Raw genomic sequence first — 21,649 nt, 5'->3', positions numbered from 1 at the left:
CTCTCCACCCCACACCCCGCGTCAGTCACACTGTCTCTCGCGCTCTCTCCCTCTGTCAGTCACGGTTCCTCTCTCTCGCACCTTCACCAGCCCTCGCTCTCTCTCGCTCTCTCTCGCTCTCTCTCGCTCTCCCTCGCTCTCCCTCGCTCTCCCTCGCTCTCTCTCGCTCTCTCTCGCTCTCTCTCGCTCTCTCTCGCTCTCTCTCTCGCTCTCTCTCTCGCTCTCTCGCGCTCTCTCTCTCGCGCTCTCTCTCTCGCGCTCTCTCTCGCGCTCTCTCTCGCTCTCTCTCGCGCTCTCTCTCGCGCTCTCTCTCGCGCTCTCTCGCGCTCTCTCTCGCGCTCTCTCGCGCTCTCTCGCTCTCTCTCGCTCTCTCTCGCTCTCTCTCGCTCTCTCTCGCTCTCTCTCGCTCTCTCTCGCTCTCTCTCGCTCTCTCTCGCGCTCTCTCGCTCTCTCTCGCGCTCTCTCGCGCTCTCTCGCGCTCGCTCGCGCTCGCTCGCGCTCGCTCGCTGGCTCTCTCTCGCACGCTCTCTCTCGCTCTCTCTCTCTCTCTCTCTCTCTCTCTCGCTCTCTCTCTCTCTCGCTCTCTCTCTCTCTCTCTCTTTCGCGCTCTCTCTCTCGCTCTCTCTCTCGCTCTCTCTCTCGCTCTCTCTCTCGCTCTCTCTCTCGCTCTCTCTCTCTCGCTCTCTCTCTCGCTCTCTCTCGCTCTCGCTCTCTCTCTCGCTCTCTCTCTCGCTCTCTCTCTCGCTCTCTCTCTCGCTCTCTCTCTCGCTCTCTCTCTCGCTCTCTCTCTCGCTCTCTCTCTCGCTCTCTCTCTCGCTCTCTCTCTCGCTCTCTCTCTCGCTCTCTCTCTCGCTCTCTCTCTCGCTCTCTCTCTCGCTCTCTCTCTCGCTCTCTCTCTCGCGCGCTCTCTCTCGCGCGCTCTCTCTCGCGCGCTCGCTCTCGCGCGCTCTCTCTCGCGCTCTCTCTCTCGTGCTCTCTCTCTCGTGCTCTCTCCCTCTGTCAGTCGTGGTTCCTCTCTCGCGCTCCTTCACCAGCTCTGTCCCAATCCCTATTGCTGAGTGTTCTGAAAGTTTTTTTAAATAGTTTGATCTTACTGTGCTGTTAAGATGTGCAGATCCATATTAACAGTTGTTTACTTTGATTTGAATATGGAATGTTTTCAAAGTAATAGAGATTGTCAGTGTACACAAAGCTGTGTGGCGGTTATGACACTATTTCTGAACTGTTATTTTTATTCTGTAGCATTTTCAATTAATTGCAACGTCAGAAAATTCTCTGTTTGGAACAAGCCGCTGTCTGCGTGCCTTATCCCAAGATGTTTTGCACACGAGAAAATATCTCACTCGCTAGTTTTCTCATGGTAAATAAGGAGAAACTGTTCCCGCTGGCAGCAAGGTCAGTAACCAGAGGACACTGATTTTAGATAATTGGCAAAGTCAGAGGGGGAGAAAAGGAGGCGTTTGTTTTACACAAGGAGCTGGTGTGATCTGGGGGGTGCTGCCTGAAAGGACGGTGGAAGCGGATTCAATAGGAACGCTCAAAAGGGAAAGGGGTAAATAGTTGAAGGAGTAACGTTTGCAGGATAATGGATCGTGAGTAGAGGTGTGGGACTAATCGTGTAGCTCGTTCAAAGAACTAGCAGAGGTGCGATGGACAAAATGGCCTCTTCCTTTGCTTTAGAATTCCTGCAACCTGATTAGCACGTCTGTAACATTGTTATCATTACCTAAAAGCACGGTAGCACAGTGGTTAGCACTGTTGCTTCACAGCGGCAGGGTCGCAGGTTCGATTCCTGCTTGGGTCTGTGCGGAGTCAGCACGTTCTCCCCGTGTCTGCGTGGGTTTCCTCCGGGTGCTCCGGTTTCCTCCCTCAAGTCCTGAAAAACATGCTTGTTAGGTGAATTGAGGATTCTGAATTCTCCCCCTGTGTACCCGAACAGGTGCTGGAATGTGGCGACTAGGGGATTTTCACAGTAACTTCATTGCAATATTAATGTAAGCCTACTTGTGACAATAATAAAGATTATTATTATTAGAATCTTTATAAATTATTTTGGCATGGTTCAGACTGATCACCGTGTCACTGCTCCAAGTGTGCGGCTGATGACCAACGTTAATGCCGTTTGAAAATCATTAAATCATCCTGTTGAATAATCTGAAAATAAAATAGCGGGACTTTTAGATAAATTCTAGCATGGGCACAGTGATTATCAGTCATGGCTCAGCAAATAACACTCCTGTTTTCGAGTTAGAGAGGTGTTTGCAGACCAACTCCTGGACTGGAGTCAAGGCTGGCAGTGCAGTGCGGAAGGAGTGCTGTACTGTTGGAAGTGCCATCTTTCAGATCCCACATGTCTATTTTGAGAAAAGCAGGGGAGTTCTCTCCGGCGTCCTGTCCAAATATTTATTCCTCCATCAACATCACCAGAACAAATTAACTGGCGTTTTATCAAGTTGGAGGTTTTTTGAGAGCTTCCTGTGTGCAGATTGGCTGCCGTACTGCCTTCATTACAAGTGACCACTCTTGCTGCAATGCACTCTCTGATGCCCTTGGGGCACGAAGGGTCTGCCTGTCTTTAGTTTATTGATCGGATTTGATTGTTTTTGCGAAGGGTAAACATTTTTGAAGTTGATTACTCTCAAGTTGCAGCATGCCTGTAATTCTGCCACAAGTTTGTAAAGATGAAAGTAGCTTTGTTCAATTGATTTCCAATTCTGGATAACTACGAGGTGGAGATTTCTTGCGCGTTCCTTGTTACAGAGCAGGGATTTTCATATTTAAAATAAATTGACTTTTTATGTGGAACCTTTTTCGTCCTAAGCGATGGCAGCTTCTAATTTTGTCGAATAATCATCACAATTCCGAGCCCTCTCTTTCTCGCTTTGTGAGGACACAGGTCTTGTTGCGTTCAGTTCAACATTCGTGTTATCTAAATCAATAACGTGCCATTCAGCGCCATCGTGGTCAGGGAGATTTCCTTAAAGTGGAGGTGATGTAATAGGTTGGAAAGGAACACCAGGAAATTCATCCAGGTGCTCACGATATGCAAATTTCCTCATGTGAGCAAGGAGGATCCCATTTTGAGAATTGAATCAAATTTAGTGGTACGTTGATCTTCACTCGAAGTTACAGGCAAGAAATGGTGAATGTGGGACTAAGCACAGCTGCTTTTCCGAAGAGCCAATCAGGGACGTTTGGCCGCCTTCTGGAAGTTCCTATGATTCCAATTCCATGATTTCAAGACGTGTTTGAAACGTTTCCGGTACCAACCCCTCCTTGAGAGCTTAATCAACTCACTGTACTTTTTGACAACTTTTGAAGTTGGTGTCGCAGGACCCAGATTAACCTTCACTCAGAGGCAAATCGAGTCTTGGAATTTTAGCAAGGCATAGAACCACAGAAATCTTACGGTGCAGAAAGAAGACATTCAGCCCATTGTGTCTACGCCGGCCAAAAAAAGGGGAGAACAAAATGGCCGCACATTTCAATCACATTTTCTTGCACTTGATCCGTAGTCTCTCAGGTTCCAGCACTTCAGATACAGATCCAAGTACCAGTTAAATGAGTTGAGCGTTTCAGCCTTGACCACCGTTTCAGCCTCGACCACCAACTTAGGCAGTGAATTCCAGGCGCCCACTACCCTCTGGGTGAAAATGTTTTTCTTCAGGTCCCCTCTAATTCTTCTACGAATCACCTTAAATCTCTGCCCCCCCCTGGCAATTGACCCCTCGGCTAGGGGGGAAACAAGTCTTTCCTGTCTACCCTTTCCAGGCCCCTCCTAATTTTCTACACCTCAATTAGGTCACCTCTCGGCCTCCTCGGTTCTAAGGAACACGACCCCAGCCCATCCAATCTCTCCTCATCGCTGCAGTTTTCAAGCCCTGGCAACTCTCTTGTAAATCTCCTCTGCACTCTCCCCAGAGAAGTTACGTCATTCCTGTAAGTGGTGACCCGAACTGCACGCACACATCCAGCTGTGCCCTAACCAGCATTACATCCCTGCTTTTGTATTCGGCCAGTAAAGGAAAACATTCCACAGACTTTCTTGATCACCTTGTCCACCTGTCCTGTCACAAGAGCCCCACTTAAATTCTAATGTAGCGATTTAATGCAGCAGTGAATTTTACTGACTAACAGCTCGTGTGGCACGGTAGCATAGGGGTTGGTTAGTACTGTTGCTTCACAGCTCCAGGGTCCCAAATTCGATTCCCGGCTCGGTCACTGTCTGTGCGGAGTCTGCACGCTCTCCCCGTGTCTGCGTGGGATTCCTCCGGGCGCTCCGGTTTCCTCCCACAAGTCCCAAACGACGGGCTTGTCAGGTGAATTGGACATTCTAAATTCTCTCTGTGTACCCGAGCAGGCGCCAAGTAGGGGCTTTTCACAGTAACCTCATTGCAGCGTTAATGTAAGCCTACTTGTGACAAAGATTATTATTAGAATGTAAGCCTACTCCTGAAACTAACAAAGATTATCATTATTATTGTAAATATGAGCAATTTTGCAGCATAGAAACAGGCCATTCAGCCCATTTAATGGTGTTTATGCTCCACATAAGCCACTTCACAGCCCTTTTCACCTCACACACTCAAATCTACATTCCTCCTGATCCCTTCTCTGATCGTCTAGCTTCCCCACTATTCACCTCGTCCGTTCACAATGGTAGCGCGTTCCACATTATTTGTTTAGACCTAACTTTCTGGAACAATTAAAAATGACAAGTTCTGTTCTTGTAAATGTTTTCGTTTTGACTGAAAGATACGGCGTTAACCACCATAGATTATTACTGTTTGCACAAATAATACTTTGGCGTCAACCCGGATTGGTTTGTCTTGTCTGGACAGGGTTTACATTAACACTGCAATGAAGTTACTGTGAATAGCCCCTAGACGCCACGTTCCGGCGCCTGTTCAGGTACACCGAGGGTGAATTCAGAATGTCCAATTCACCTAACAAGCACGTCTTTCGGGACTTGTGGGAGGAAACCGGAGCACCCGGAGGAAACCCACCCAGACACGGGGAGAACGTCCAGACTCTGCACAGACAGTGACCCGAGCCGGGAATCGAACCCGAGACCCTGGAGCTGTGAAGCCACAGTGCTAACCACTGTGCTACTTCACTCCTTCCTTAAAGCAGGGTAAACAAATGAGGAACAATGGTCAGTCAGTGTATTACATGATCTGATATGTGGATTTTCCTTCCCACTCCACTCCGTAGTGATCTTTTAGGTCCAGTTTTGTGTACTTGTTTACTTGGGAATGATGCAAATGTTTTGAGCCTTGAGTTTACACCCTTCCAACCAAATAAAATTCTGTTACTGGTATTAGTTTCTCAATTGGCTATTTTACAAACTTTCCGTCTATTGCAAGCAGGAGCGTTCCTTTGGGGGCCCTGCAAAGAAAATGGTGACCTGTGGCCACTCCCACTGCTCCCATTCCAATCTCCCAAGTTTCCAGGAAATTGAGGGTCGCCCATCTTTCCGACGCCACCAGCACCTTCCCAATCAGACTGGCAGTGTATGACACCCAGGAGTTCAAATAACCAGCGGTCCAAATGTTATGCTTCCTTGTGTGTTTCGCCTGAAAGTTGCCCTTGAGTTGCAATTCATAACTTCCCTCACCCCCCGCCCCCCCCATCACCGCCAATTTGTTTTGCTCAGATTGGTGATCTTAACAATGCTATCCTCTTAACAACAAGAACATTGTGTACTGTATCTGTATATAACTCCCTGTCCATATAATAATTGCACTCCAGTCTAAATGCAGACTCTGACATTTGATTAAATTCCTGCAGAATAATTTTGGAGAGGAAACACTGAGTTTTTATTGCGAATGTGACATCTGACACTTCCTTCATTGTGTCGCATGTAAAATGCTCAAGTTGTGTATTTTTAAAATTAATTCAGACCAGTTATGAAGTTGCAAGCAAATGACCCGTAATCATGTTTACTGTTGATCTCTGAGTTCGTACTGTAATCTCTTGCAATAAGCGGGGAATTGAAGAGGATTTTTTTTAACACCACGCGCTGCTGTGATCTGGAAGGTGCGGCCTTAAGGGGTAGTGGAAACAGATTCAAGGATAACTTTGAAAAAGGAAATTGGATACTTTGCTTTGGTGTTCACCAGCGAGAGGCACAGTGTGGGTATAAAAATCAGTGAGGAGGACTGATAAAATTAAATAAATTAACAGAGAGGAAGTTCGACTTGTCCAGCAGGCTTAAAAGTGGTCACATCTTCCAGGCCAGATGAAATGTATCCCAGGCTGTTGAGTGAGGCAAGTGACGAAACAGAGGTGATGGCAATAATTTTCAATTCCTCTCTGGCCACAGGAGAGGTGCCGGAGGACTGGAGGATCGTCAATGTGGTTCCATTATTCAAGAAGGGAGGAAGGGGTAAAGCAGGAAACTACAGACCGGTCAGTCTAACCTCAGTGGTGGGGAAACTATTGGAAGTAAATGCGACAGAGAGAATTAATCTGCATTTGGAGAGGTGGGGATTAATCAGGAACAGTCAGCGTGGCTTTGTTAAGGGGAGGTCATGTCTGACCAACTTGATTAAATTTTTTGAAGAGGTGACCAGGTGTGTCGATGAGGGTAATGCATTTGACGTAGTCTATTTGGACTTCAGGGCTTTTGATAAGGTCCCACATGGGAGATCGATAGCGAAGGTCAGACCCCATAGGATCCAAGGGAATTTGGCAAATTGGATCCGGAATTGGCTGAGTGGCAGGAAGCAGAGGCTGATGGTCGAGGGGTGTTTTTCTGACTGGAAGCCTGTGTCCAGTGGGGTCCGGCAGGGATCAGTGTTGGGGGCCTTGCTGCTTGTGGTTTATATAAATTATTTAGACGTGAATATAGGAGGGGTGATCAGTAAGTTCACGGATGATAAGAAAATTGGTAGAGTGGTAAATGGTGAGGAGGATAGTCATCGATCACAGGAGGATATAGACGGGCTGTTCAGGTGGGCTTATCAGTGGCAAATGGAATTCAATTGAGATAAGCGTGAGGTGGGCAGGACAAATGGGGCGAGGGGAATACATGACAAACAGCAGAACCCTGGGAAGCACCGAGGATCAGTGGGATCTTGGCGTTCATGTACACTGGTCTCTTAAGTAGCAAAGTAGGTGGATAAAGTGGTTAAGAAGGCATGGTATACTTGCCATTATTAGCCAAAGAATAGAATTTAAGGGCAGGGAGGATATGCTGGAACTGTATATGTTGGTTAGGCCACAGCTGGAGTATTGTGTGCAGTTCTGGAATCCACATTGGATTGGATTGGAATTGTTTATTGCCACGTGTACCGAGGTACAGTGAAAAGTACTTTTCTGCGAGCAGCTCAACAGATCATTAAATACATGGGAAGAAAAGGGAAGAAAAGAAAATACATAATAGGGCAACACAACATATACAATGTAACTACATAAGCACTGGCATCGGATGGATGTCATGACAACAGGCAGCACTGGGTAGTTGACGGGAGACCTTCGTTTTAGTCATTAAACAAAGAAGTCCTTGGGATACTTCACTCGGTTAAAGGCACTATATAAATGCAACTGTTGTAAACATGGGGCTTGAGCCAATGTGTACAACCTGTGACATGTTGCCTCATCGTTAGCCGTAGAATTCACACGGTCCATCGAGTCTGCACTAACCCTCTGAAAGATGCCCAGTCCCCTGCCCTATTCCTCTAAGCCCTCCTATGCACATCTTTGGATCATGGGAGGAAACTGGAACACCCGGAGGACACCCACACAGACACACGAGAATGCGCAAACTCCACACGGGCAGTCACCCAAGGCCGGAATCGAACCAGAGTCCTGTAATGTTCTTGTCAGATGGCCTGATTTATATTACAAGAACACTTGTTGCTAAAGCTATAAACGATTTATTAACATTAACTGTGGGTCATACAAAACAACAGATGAATAATAGCATGACCATGCATAAGCAATCTCTCTCTTCCAGCCTCCAGGCAGTCGGAGGTCACCTGACTCTAACATTCACTTATATACTAATGAGACTCCTGGTGGTCAGTCGGTGAATTACAACACAACCATGATATCATTACAGGTCCCTTGAGTTGTGAGACAGTAGTGCTAACCACTGTGCCGTCCATGTTACATAGAGGAAGGAAAGAAATATGATCATTGGACATAACAAAAGTTTGTTCGCGCCAGGGATGAGGATTAATTTGTGTGGAAGCTTTTTAGACTGCTCTTCCACACTTTCCAAATATCTCCTTTAAAACCATTCTTGATGTTTTAAAACAGTTTCCGATGCACTCGTCGTCGGAATCTTTTGTAAAGGGGTTTGACCGGGTAGACATGGCGAAGCTGATTCCAATCTTGGTGGAGACAAAAACTAAGGGCCACCAATATAATATGGTCACTAATAAATCCAACTGGGAATTCGGGAGAAGCTTCTTCATCCAGAGAGGGATGAGCTTGTGGAATTTACAGCCACAAGGAGACGTTGAGATTAATGATATAGATGGATTTAAGGTAGACAAGTCAATGAGGATGGAGGTAAGAGGTTAAGGTAGTGAGGTAAGATGAGGTAGGGCAGGTGGAGGCTCATTAAACACTGGCATAGACCAGGTGGGCTGAATGGCCCAATTCTGTACTGTACATACCACGCCTTTATCTTTCAGTGACACTTACCACTTTGATGTATGTAAACATGTGTGCAGGAGAACTCACCTGAATGCTTTTCGGATAAATGTTCTATGAATTTCTTTAGTCTCATTGTAAAATCTTTAAATTGCTCCTTTCACTTCAAAGGCTACCTTGCCGTTAGATGTGTTTACCTTGAGATAAGTACTGAATACTGCAAAAAGGAGAGCTTCCAGGATGCATTTCCGCGAGAGTTTTGGAAGATATTTAAAGATGACAGTAAGAAGTCTTACAACACCAGGTTAAAGTCCAGCAGGTTTGTTTCGATGTCACTAGCTTTCGGAGCGCTGCTCCTTCCTCAGGTGAATGAAGAGGTATGTTCCAGAAACATACATATATAAACAGATTCAAAGATGCCAGACAATGCTTGGAATGCGACCATTAGCAGGTGATTAAATCTTTACAGATCCAGAGATGGGGTAACCCCAGGTTAAAGAGGTGTGAATTGTGTCAAGCCAGGACAGTTGGTAGGATTTTGCAGGCCAGATGGGGGTGAATGTAATGCAACATGAATCCTAGGTCCCGGTTGAGGCCGCACTCGTGTGTGCGGAACTTGGCTATAAGCTTCTGCTCGGCGATTCTGCGTTGTCGCGTGTCCTGAAGGCCGCCTTGGAGAACGCTTACCCGGAGATCAGAGGCTGAATGCCCTTGACTGCTGAAGTGTCCCCCGACTGGAAGGGAACATTCCTGCCTGGTGATTGTCGCGCAATGTCCGTTCATTCGTTGGCGCAGCGTCTGCATGGTCTCGCCAATGTATCACGCTTCGGGACATCCTTTCCAGCAGCGTATGAGGTAGACAACGTTGGCCGAATCGCACGAGTATGTAGGGGCTGGTTTAGCACAGGGCTAAATCGCTGGCTTTTAAAGCAGACCAAGGCAGGCCAGCAGCACGGTTCAATTCCCGTACCAGCCTCCCCGAACAGGCACCGGAATGTGGCGACTAGGGGCTTTTCACAGTAACTTCATTTGAAGACTACTTGTGACAATAAGCGATTTTCATTCATTACATATTAGAGTTTTCAATTGTCAGCAGTCAGAACAGCCAATGTGAGTTACTCTGAACTCTGGGAAGTCACATTCTCATCCCCAGCGGCGGTGTGGCAGCATCTTACAGCACTTTGAAGATAGCAACTTCCACTCGGGACCAGCTGAGCCAGTCAGGAAATAGCAACCCCACCCGTGCTACTGGAAGTAAAGCTTCAAGGTGGGGTTAGCAATTACTGAGAGTATGACCACCACCTCCTACTGCGAAATCATGGAAGAGCCTGGAGCTATTGTAGAGCGAGTATAACGGGCGGGATGCTGCGATTTGATTTTTGCAATGCAGTCACTTAGTCCTGATGTACGTCCAATTGGGATCGTGAGTCAGGGACTGGCTCGGCAATGATTGCCTTGGCCTGGTAGCTGACTCAAAGACTCAGTTTTGCGCAGCACGGTAGCATTGTGGAAAGCATAATTGCTTCACAGCTCCAGGGTCCCAGGTTCGATTCCGGCTTGGGTCACTGTCTGTGCGGAGTCTGCACATCCTCCCTGTGTGTGCGTGGGTTTCCTCCGGGTGCTCCAGTTTCCTCCCACAGTCCAAAGATGTGCAGGTTAGGTGGATTGGCCATGCTAAATTGCCCTTAGTGTCCAAAATTGCCCTTGGTGTTGGGTGGGGTAACTGGGTTATGGGGATAGGGTGGAGGTGTTGACCTTGGGTAGGGTGCTCTTTCCAAGAGCCGGCGCAGACTCGATGGGCCGAATGGCCTCCTTCTACACTGTAAATTCTATGTACCGCGTACCTGGTGGGTGGTGGTCTCGCGTGTAATGGTGGTATCCATGTCGATGATCTGGCACGTCTTGCAGAGATTGCCATGGCAGGGTTGTGTGGTGTTGTGGTCACTGTTCTGAAAGCTGCAAACAATGGTTTGTTTGAGGTTGCGCGGTTGTTTGAAGGCAAGTAGTGGGGGGGTGGGGATGGCCTTGGCAAGATGTTCATCTTCTTCGATGACTTGTTGAAGGCTGTGAAGAAGATGTCGTAGTTTCTCCGCTCCGGGAAAGTACTGGATGACTTTATAGATGAATGAAAAATCGCTTATTGTCACAAGTAGGCTTCAAATGTAGTTACTGTGAAAAGCCCCTAGTCGCCACATTCCGGCGCCTGTTCGGGGAGGCTGTTACGGGAATTGAAGCGTGCTGCTGGCCTGCCTTGGTCAGCTTTCAAAGCCAGCTCTTTAGCCCTGTGCTAAACCAGCAAGATGACCACCGGATTAAATTAAGGTAGGGTTAAGCACTTCAAACATACTCCGAGCTCTGGGTTTCCACTATCTGGCTCATTAATTCTCCCAGAAACTACCTATCTCGCTCTCCTTAAAACCAATATTATGATCCTGGACCACGTCCCAAGAGTTGCTAGGATGCCGGACAAAAACCTCAATTTTTTTTTTAAATTTGTAAGGCTCTGAGGCAAGGATATGTCTCTCCAGGTGTGATTCCACGCACAAATAGGGACATGGTATATTAAAACGAACTTTATTAGTAACACAGTATTAAACTAACTTTAACGCCATACTAGAAATAGCTTACAAATACTGGTTAAACAATGCTTAACAATCAATGAAACACTAACTTCGAACTGCCTTTTTTAAAATCTCCAATCAAGCAAAATCCTTCTCTGGTCAAAACCCACTTTTAAATACAGTTAGCAAACACAGGAATACTTGCTGTATAGAGACATCTTGGAGAAACTGCTTTGAGTGACAGAGAGATCCTTCAGGAAACAGCCTGTAGAATCTTGCCTGTGTCAAACTACTGTTTAACCTCCCAGCATTTGGCAAACTTTGCTCATGTTCTGTTCACAGCAAAATCTAAACTGAAACTCAACACCTGACTGCTTCGGCCCCTGGCTCCTCCCATTAATTACATTACCTCTATCCCACTAACTGGGTTATGGCCACCTTACTAAGGCTAACCACAATCCCTCCATTATCTAATCCCCAGGGAACCTTCTTACCATCAACAACATTCCATTAGCCCTCTTTAGGTAAACAGTAAACATGGTTGAAATGAATGATGGTCTCGTTTTTACGATGCTTTAATTATCCATTCTGTAGCCCCAGTGCCTGCCTCTCTTTTAAGCCAGGATTTTTAAAACCCTTTATTGCAGTAGAGCCACACACACTCTAACCTAGGATTTTAACGATTACCCACCAGGTATATATAATACAATATATGTACCAATATCTTACATTCATCACACCAACCTCTTTGATCAAGCTTTCCTGTCCTGATATTTCCTTATGTGATTAATGCCAAATTGTGTTGGATAGCACTCTATATAAATGCAAGATGGTGCTTTTCAAACATGACTCCTCAATAAGAACGGAAAATGCTGAAAGTACTCAGGTCTGTGGAAAGAGAAAAACCGAGACAGTGTTTCAAATTGATGACCTTTCATCAAAACGCCACCTGAAACGTTAACTCTCGTTTCTCTCTTCACAGACGCTGCTGGACCTTCTGTGTTTTCCCAGCATTTTCCGTCTTTATTTCCGGTTTCCGGCATCGCTGTATTTCGCTTTTGTGTGTACTATTGGTATGTGCGCTAATGACCTCTTATAGTGTACCCTTAATTGTCAGTTTCATGTGTGCACGTAGTTTTCACTCCTTGCGTGTTGTTAGTTTGTTAGTATTTGTGAATATGTCCAATGATCTCACTTTTTTCCTTCCTCTATGTAACATGGACGGCACGGTGTCACAGTTGTGTAGCAAATGGTGATCAGTAATTAGACCGTGCTTGTACCACATTGATGGGGCAAACTAAGCATTGTATTTAGCTCAGAAATTCTCATTGTTTGCTGTGTGGTTTTACTCATACATTTTTACATTTATGTTTTAAGACCATCAGACATAGGAGCAGAATTAGGCCACTTGGCCCATCGAGTCTGCTCCGCCATTCAATTCATGGCTGATATTTTCTCATCCCCATTCTCCTGCCGTCTCCCCATAACCCCTGATCCCCTTATTAATCAAGAACCTATCTATCTCTATCCTAAAGGCACTCAGTGACTTGGCCTCCACAACCTTCTGCGGCAAAGAGTTCCACAGATTCACCACCCTCTGGCTGAAGAAATTCCTCCTCATTTCTGTTTTAAAGGATCGTCCCTTCAGTCTGAGGCTGTGCCCTCGGGTTCTATTTTTTCCTACAAGTGGAAACATCCTCTCCACACCCACTCTATCCAGGCCTCTCAGTATCTTGTACGTTTCAATAAGGTCCCCCCTCATCCTTCTAAACTCCAACGAGTACAGACCCAGAATCCTCAACTGTTCGTCATACGACAAGTTCTTCATTCCAGGGATCATTCTTGTGAACCTCCTCTGGGCCCTTTCCAAGGCCAGCACATCCTTCCTTAGATACAGGGCCCAAAACTGCTCACAATGCTCCAAATGGGGTCTGACCACAGCCTTATACAGCCTCAGAAGTACATCCCTGGTCTTGTATTCTAGCCTTCTTGACATGAATGCTAACATTGCATTTGCCTTCCTAACTGCCGACTGAACCTGCACATTAGCCTTAAGAGAATCGTGAACAAGGACTCCCAAGTCCCTTTGTGCTCCTGATTTCCGAAGCATTTCCGCATTTAGAAAATAGTCTATACCTAGATTCCTCCTTCCAAAGTGCATAACCTCACACTTTTCCACATTGTATTTCATTTGCCACTTCATTGCCCCCTCTCCTAGCTTGTCCAAGTCCGTCTGCAGCCCCCTTTCTTCCTCAATACTACCTGTCCCTCTACAGATCTTTGTATCATCTGCAAACTTCGCAACAGTGCCTTCAGTACCTTCTTCCAGATCATTAATGTATATTGTGAAATGTTGTGGTCCCAGCACAGACCCCTGAGGCACAACACTAGTCTCCGGCTGCCATCCTGAAAAAGACCCTTTATCCCCACTCTCTGCCTTCTGCCAGTCAGCCAATCCTCTATCCATGCCAGGATCTTACCCTTAACACCATGGGCTTTTAAAGTATTTAACAATCTCATACACGGCACCTTGTCAAAGGCCTTCTGGAAATCTAAATAAATCACGTCCACTGATACTCCTGTGTCTGACTTGCTTGTTACCTCCTCAAAGAACTCTAACAGATTTGTCAGACATGCCCTCCCTTTGACAAAGCCGTGCTGACTCAGTCCTACTTCACCATGCACCTCCAAGTACTCCGCGATATCATCTTTAATAATGGACTCTAAAAACTTGCCAATGACCGAAGTCAGGCTAACCGGCCTATAATTTCCCATCTTCTGCCTCCCTCCCTTCTTAAACAGCGGTGTTACATTAGCCTCTTACATTCCAGTGCTCTGGGACCCTTCCTGCTTCCAGTGATTCCCGAAAGATCATCACTAATGCCTCCACAATTTCCTCAGCTATCTCTTTTAGGACCCTGGTGACTTATCCACCTTCAGACCTTTCAGTTTCCCCATAACCTTCTCCTTAGTAATGGTCATTGCACTCACCTATGCCCCCTGGTTCTCCTGGAGCTCTGGCATCCCACTGGTGTCTTCCACCGTGAAGACTGATGCAAAGTAATTATTCCTATCGTCTGCCATTTCTTTGTTTCCTATTATTACTTTTCCATCCACATTTTCTATTGGTCCAATGTCTATTTTTGCCTCTCTCTTACCTTTTATATATTGAAAAAATCTCTTCCTATCTTCCTTTACATTACTAGCTAGCTTGCACTCGTACTTCATCTTCTCCCCCCCCCCCCCCCCCCCCCCTTATTGCTTTTTTAGTTGTCCTTTGCTTGCTTTTAAAGGCTTCCCAATCCTCTGGTTTCCCACTAATCCTCGCCACTTTGTATGCTTTTTCCTTAGCCTTTATGCTGTCCTTGACATCCCCCGTCAGCCATGGATGCCTTGTCCTCCCCTTAGCATGTTTCCTCCTCCTTGGGATGAATTTCTGTTGTGCCTCCCTAATAACCCCCAAAAACTCCTGCCATTGCTGTTCCACTGTCTTCCCTGCTAGGCTCCTTCTCCAATCAACTCTGGCCAGCTCCTCCCTCATGTCTTTGGAGTTACCCTTATTTAATTGTAATACCGTTACATCTGGTTGCAGCTTCTCCCTCTCAAACTGCAGTGTAAATTCTATCATATTGTGGTCACTGCTCCCTAAGGGTTCCTTCACCTTAAGATCCCTAATCAAGTCTGCCTCATTACACATCACAAAATTCAGAATTGCCTGTTCCCTAGTATGTTCTGTCACAAGTTGCTCAAAAAAAACATCTCTTAGACATTCCACAAATTCCATTTCTTGGGATCCGCTACCAACCTGATTTTCCCAGTCCACCTGCATATTGAAGTCCCCCATGATTATTGTAATATTGCCTTTTTTACATGCCTTTTCTATCTCTTGATTTATTTTCTGCCCCACATCCTGACGACTGCTAGTGGGCCTGTACATAACTCCCGTCGGGGTCTTTTTACCTTTGCGATTCCTCAACTCTACCCACAGAGATTCTATGCCTTCTGATCCTATATTGCTCCTTACTATCGATTTAACTTCATTCCTTACTAACAATGCAACCCCGCCCCCTTTGCCCATCTGCCTGTCCTTTCGATAGGATAAGTATCCTTGGATATTTAGATCCCAGCCTGATCCCCTTGCAGCCACGTCTCTGTGATGCCCATAACATCGTACCGGCCAATTTCAATGTGCGCAACAAGCTCATTTACCTTGTTCCGCATACTGCGCGCATTTAGGTACAACACCCTCAATCCTGCATTGGCCACCTCCCTTTTTACACACTCCTCAGTCACTGTACCCTGTACTGAGGCCCTTTTTGATTTTTGACTGTGGCTTCTCTGCCTTACACTTTCCCCCTTACTATGTTTTGTTTCTGGCCCCGTTTTAATTCCCTCTGACTTCCTACATTGGATCCCATCCCCCTGCCACATTAGTTTAAACCCTCCCCAACAGCTCTAGGACATTGGTTCTGGTCCTGCCCAGGTGCAGACTGTCCGGTTTGTACTGGTCCCATCTCCCCCAGAACCGGTTCCAATGCCCCAGGAATTTTGCTCGATCATTAATGTAATAATAATCTTTGAGTGTCACAAGTAGGCTTACATTAGCACTGCAATGAAGTTAGGTGAAAAGTGTACAGGAGAAGCTGTGGGGCTGAGACTGGGAGCATGCATGGGTTATTCCTACAGAATGTCACCATAGCCTCATTCGTTGAGTAGGTTTGACAGAGCATTAATCCTATCCATGCGCTTACTGTGCAATTCAGAGGCTTGACTGAGTGAGATGGGATTAGGTGCATTCAGGGTACGTGGATTCCTGTCTTTAAAATCTTTTAAACTCCTACTGTGTGTACCTTCTTAAAAAATTAGGCCAATTGGAAGTTCAATCGTAGGGAAACTTTTTTTTTTTTTTTTTAAGTGCTTCATGCATAATGGCCATGAAATGGAGATGGTGCTGGATATCATGGTGGGTAATTAAATGGCAAATACTGGGATTAAAAGATAGATCGTGAATCAGTCACATTGGGATATGGAGGGTTAATGTCTGCTTCAAAGATTTTTTAAAAAGATTAACTAATTTGGTATACACTGAGCCGAGCACAGTCCACTACCATGTATCATTATCTCTTGTAAAGAACAAAGAGCACAAAGAAAAGTACAGCACAGGAACAGGCCCTTCTGCCCTCCAAGCCTGTGTCGACCATGCTGCCCGTCTAAACTAAAATCTTCTACAGTTCCGGGATCCGTATCACGCTCTACCCATCCTATTCATGTATTTGTCAAGATGCCCCTTAAGCGTCACTATCGTCCCTGCTTCCACCACCACCTCCAGCAGCGAGTTCCAGGCACCCACTACCCTCTGTGTAAAAAATAAAAATAACAAACCTGCCTGGTACATCTCCTCTAAACCTTGCCCCTCGCACCTTTGCCCCCTAGTAATTGAGCCCTCTACCCTGGGAAAAAGCCTCTGACTATCTACTCTGTCTATGCTCCTCATAATTTTGTAGACCTCTATCAGGCCGCCCCTCGACCTCCGTCGTTCCAGTGAGAACAAACCGAGTTTATTCAACCTCTCCTCATAGCTAATGCCCTCCATACCAGGCAACATCCTGGTAAATCTCTTCTGCACCCTCTCTAAAGCCTTCACATACGTAAGTCATGGAGCAGGGTGATGCTGTGGGTGGTTTTGATGGTATGCATCAGAAAAGTCAGCATGCTTCCTCTTTCCATGTGATGGCTTCATCTTGCAAAGTGTTGCGGTCTGCTGTCAGAAAGACTGGAGAAGCGTTATGAAGGCGCAACGTGCTCCCAATAGTGGTACCCCTGGGGTTGTGCTACGTTAGTTTAGGTTATCTGTCCACCTGGGCGCCCCCCAGAACACCGGTTTGCTCAGGCCACTTATGGGAAAGACCAGCGCCACTCTATACAGCCCAGTGGGTTAGCCTGTCCGCGTCGCAGCAGCGACCACAATTGTTAGCGGTGAAGCATTTTGCAATGCCACAAGGTGAGGAAATTAACCATATAATTTCAAGTTTGTTCGTTTTCCTGATGACTATTCCAGCTTCTTCCCCATTTGTTTCATTCAGCAAAGATTATATCAGACTATCACACCCAGCAGTTGAACATCTGTGACACTGAGAGTGTTTACAATAACTTCAGTGGAAGCTGGCGAGGGTTATTAACTTGGCTCTGACCATAGACCATTCCCCGCCGAATAACCACCTGTTGTTTGAATAAGCGACTGTGCTTTGAGGTTATCCATGAAGGGTCTTCTCAACCTTGCCCCTCGCCCGAGGTGTGGTGACCCTCGGGTTAAATCACCACCAGTCAGCTCTCCCCCCTCAATGGGGAAAGCAGCCTACGGTCATCGGGGAATAAAGCGACTTCCCCATACCTTTACTTTGATTATGCATTATTCATCCTTGTCTTTATTTCCATTTAGTTCTGCGTAATATCTTATTCATTCATTTACTGTCTGGAACGTAGGGTCATAGTCTCCGAATAAGGGGACTGATAATTAGGACTGAGATGTGACGTTGGTATTCTGTCTCCCGTGTGGCTGTGGATTCTCAGTCGTTGAGTGTATTCAAGAAAAAGATCAATAAATGTTTTGGGTATTAAGAGAATTGAGAGATATGGGGAGTATATGGGAGGGGGGGGAGGTAGAAGTACAGTCACGATTTTGACTTGTGGAACAGGCTCGAAGGCCTGAATGGCCTCGTTCTTGCATTCTAATGTCAAATTTTCCCTTTTGAAAATATGGCTTCAGGGGAAAGTGCCAGATGTAAACCCTCAAAACGTCACCTGCTAGCCCAGAGCAGCACCTGTAAATCCAAATTGGGTTGGCCAATGACTGAGCACATTAGTGCAACGCACTCATCATCAATATCTTTTTGTAAAAGTACCAGCAATCATCTGGAACTTGCCATTGACCAGATGTCTATCTGGACCAGCCATATCCATCCAGGACAAAGCAACTCATTTGATCATCCTGTGCTGAACTCCACATCCACCCTCTTGGACCATTGGCTCATCGTGATTACAGTGTGTACTATCTAGAGGACACCAGCGCAGTAATGTCAAATTCTCACGACCCTGTGACCTCTACCACCAAAAGAGGACAAGAACAGGAATGCCCTGAGGGTTCAGTCACTTCCCATGTCACGCCATCATCCTCGAGGACTGCAGTAATTCAGGAAGAGAGCGCAATTACTGCACTCTCTGCACAGCCAGGGGTCGGCAATAAAGAGAACCTTGTCCCTACATTGTGTAGACCAGGAGAACCATGTTGCACAATAATAATCTTTATTGTCACAAGTCGGCTTACATTAACACTGCAATAAAGTTACTGTGAAAATCCCCCCATTGCCACATTCCAGCACCTGTTCGGGGACACTGAGGAAGAATTCAGAATATCCAATTCACCTAACAGCAAGTCTTTCAGAACTTGTGGGAGGAAACTGGAGCACACAGAGGAAACCCACGCAGACATGGGGAGAAAGTGCAGATTCTGCACAAATGGTGACCCAAGCCAGGAATCGAACTTGGGACCCTGGTGTTGTGAAGCAACAGTGCTAACCACTGTGCCAACATGCCGCCCACAATTCCCAGATGCTGAGTTCCTATTGCAGAAGACACCTGCTATGTTTATCCCCGGCAGAGAGAAACTCTCACCTTAACTTTAAATATTTTAAATCAAGTGGGTCGTTGCTTTTTTTTTCCATTTAAAGTATGACAATGGCAGAATTACTGAAGCAATTATTTCTGTTGCTTCTGTCAAACACCGAAAGAGCCTATCCCGTAAGAAAGCTTTGCCATTATTTTGTGCTCATTTGAAATCAAAATGGACAAAGTATTTGAAGTTGCGGCCTGATAGATAAGAGACAGTTCTGAGAACTGAGAAGGACTGAGCAGCTTGTTTGAGCGGTTTTATTTTTATTCCGTATTGAGACTACACTGTTTCTTGTAAAGTTGTCCTTCAAGTTGTATTGCTCATTAGTAACTTGTTAATGATTCTGTGAATATATCAAGGCACCTTTGTACTTCTTTGCCGTAAATTGTTTGAGGCATTTGGATTCTTGGTGCGTTGCACAAGGCAGTTTTGATTAACTGCTGTAAATCGTACAATTCGCTCCTCGTGCTTATGGTGACTGGGACTCATTGGACGAAAGGTGCTTGGCAAATGTTTGAGGCAAGTTTCGTGCTGCTAAAACTTTGTGCAAATATAACAATCTACAGTATAATTAAATGCTCAAAAAAAAAACCTTTGTATCCAACTCTTTTGAGACTGGAATCTAACTTTATGATTTGGTGAACACGATGGGCAATTTGATGGTTTAACGTGGTGTACAGGATCTGATTTTGACGTCCGATTTCCTACAGGGTGCTCCATCAATTTGGGCAGTGTATTGTGAAATTTTAGGTACAAAGTGTTTTATTTGCCAAAATATCAAAGCATGATTGTTTCAGGTACATATTTAAAGTGGGATCGAGAAAGAATTCTTGTAGCATTGTTGGGACACAAACCTGTATTCTGTGTTTGATCACATTTAACTTTTTGTTGAAAAGTGGTTTGTGTGGATTTTATTTCCTGTTGTGGCTTGATAATTTGTCCAGTGACCTTTTTTTAAGTTTACGGGTAAGTGAGAGTTATTCACATTCTCTTTACAGCTCAATAGCTTCACCAAATATGATTTGTGTTCTCCCAAAAGTTGACCGTCGCTTCCAGAGTGCTAATAATGAGGTAATATCCATAACATCTGGGGGAATAATGTTAACCGCAGAAATCTGTGCTCCTGTAATTAGGCAACTTGAGTCGAAGCGAACCTCTCATTCTATTTATTTTTATTTTTTTAAATAAATTTAGAGTACACCATCAATCTTTTCCAATTAAGGGGCAATTTAGCTTGGCCAATCCACCTAGCCTGCACATCTTTGGGTTGTAGGTGCAAAACGCACGCAAACACGGGGACAATGTGCAAACTCCACACGGACAGTGACCCAGAGTCGGGATCGAACCTGGGACCTCGGCGCCGTGAAGCAGCAGGGCTAACCCACGAACCTCGCATTCTAAATCAGTGTTTTTCAAACTTTTTTCTCCGTGAATTTGCAGCCCACCATTTTCGCTTACATTTAATGCGACAGGTGAACCTGCTCAATCCTCACGATCTCATTCCTCACGATCTCACTCCAATCAGGTTCACAGGAGGAGAGGGAAATGCGCCTAATGGGTGCAGAGTTCAGCGGGGTCCTCTGTGCCGTCTCCATCTTTGTGAGGACGGAAAATCCAACCTCGCACATGTAGGTCATTGTGAAGGACAATAGCGACAAAATGCTTGTTTTACTCAGCACTGGACACTCCTCGGAGGTGCTACTGCAGAATGCTGACAGCCTCATGGAGTGTACTGTCACAGGTGAGGCGCAGAACATCAGTCTCTTCATTTGGCGTCAGCTGTAAGTTAATAATTGACTCTGGGATCCCAAACTCAAAAGGATTTCCGCCCACCTCTTCTCTTCCAAAATCTGAATCTTCTCTGGAAAGTAGCGACAAAACCTGTTGATCAGCGCAGCCAGATGCGTCTCGGTAAGACTGGTCAATCCATTGACAGTTCCCCAACTAAAGCTGTTTTCTTTGATGCGTCGTAGTAGTTTTGGCTTTGCACTCGTGCTTGCCAAACTTTCATAGCATCATAGAAACCTGACAGTGCAGAAGGAGGCCATTCAGCCCATTTAGCCTGCACCGACCCTTCGAATGAGTACACTGCCCATTTAAGAGTGTCCACCTCTGGCAGCATGTGGCGCAGTGGTTAGCACTGGGACTACGGCGCTGAGGCCTGGGTTTGAATCCCGGCCCTGGGCCACTGTCCGTGTGGAATTTGCACATTCTCCCCGTGTCTGCGTGGGTCTCGCCCCCACAACCCAAAGATGTGCAGGTTAGATGGATTTGCTGTGCTAAATTGGCCCTTAATTGGAAACAAAAATAATTGGGTACTCTAAATTTTTTTTTTTTTTAAAGTGTCCACCTCGCCCAAAATCCCATAGCCTAATCTGCATATCCCTGGACATCTAAGGGGCAATTTATCATGGGCAGTCCACCTAATCTGCACATCTTTGGACTGTGGGAGGAAACCGGAGCACCCGGAGGAAACCCACGCGCACACAGGGAGAACGTGCAGACTCCACAGAGTCACCGCTGCTGGAATTGGACCAGGGTTCCAGAGCTATGAGGCAGCAGTGCTAACCACTGTACCACCGTGCGGCCCGAAATGACTTTTGGAAAGCATCCATTTCTTCACCGTGCCGAAAGCAATCATCATTCTTCCTTTGCAATTTTGAGTCTCAGTTTGTTGAGAATTGAAAAGGTGTCTGCAGGGTAAGACATAGTTAGCTTCCAACTTCCATCACCAAATAAATCGGCCAGAGGGGACAATTTCTCAAGAGGAAAGCATGAAATTCATGCCTCAGTTCATATACTCTGACCCCTTGAC

General features: G+C 45.9%; 1 protein-coding gene across 10 annotated transcripts in view; it reads left to right on the top strand.

The window, feature by feature from the left end:
• The window catches only part of LOC140429889 (phosphatidylinositol 4-phosphate 5-kinase type-1 beta-like), a 193,323-nt gene that overhangs the window by 75,965 nt on the left and 95,709 nt on the right, over window positions 1–21,649 (top strand). For 2 of the 10 annotated variants that reach the window (XM_072517412.1, XM_072517415.1), the window contains exon 3: window positions 1,243–1,395. The exons of 6 other annotated variants lie outside the window; for them this stretch is intronic. The gene's annotated coding sequence lies outside the window, so the exon portion shown is untranslated. Of the gene's footprint in view, window positions 1–1,242; window positions 1,396–19,290; window positions 19,354–21,649 lie in introns of those variants that run through there. 2 more of the 10 variants (XM_072517417.1, XM_072517418.1) reach the window with 2 other exon arrangements.

The sequence above is a fragment of the Scyliorhinus torazame genome, chromosome 9 (assembly GCF_047496885.1).
Source record: "Scyliorhinus torazame isolate Kashiwa2021f chromosome 9, sScyTor2.1, whole genome shotgun sequence".
NCBI lineage: Eukaryota > Metazoa > Chordata > Chondrichthyes > Carcharhiniformes > Scyliorhinidae > Scyliorhinus > Scyliorhinus torazame.
The sequence above is the reverse complement of the archived record's forward strand: the minus strand, read 5'-3'. Positions and strand labels throughout refer to the sequence as shown.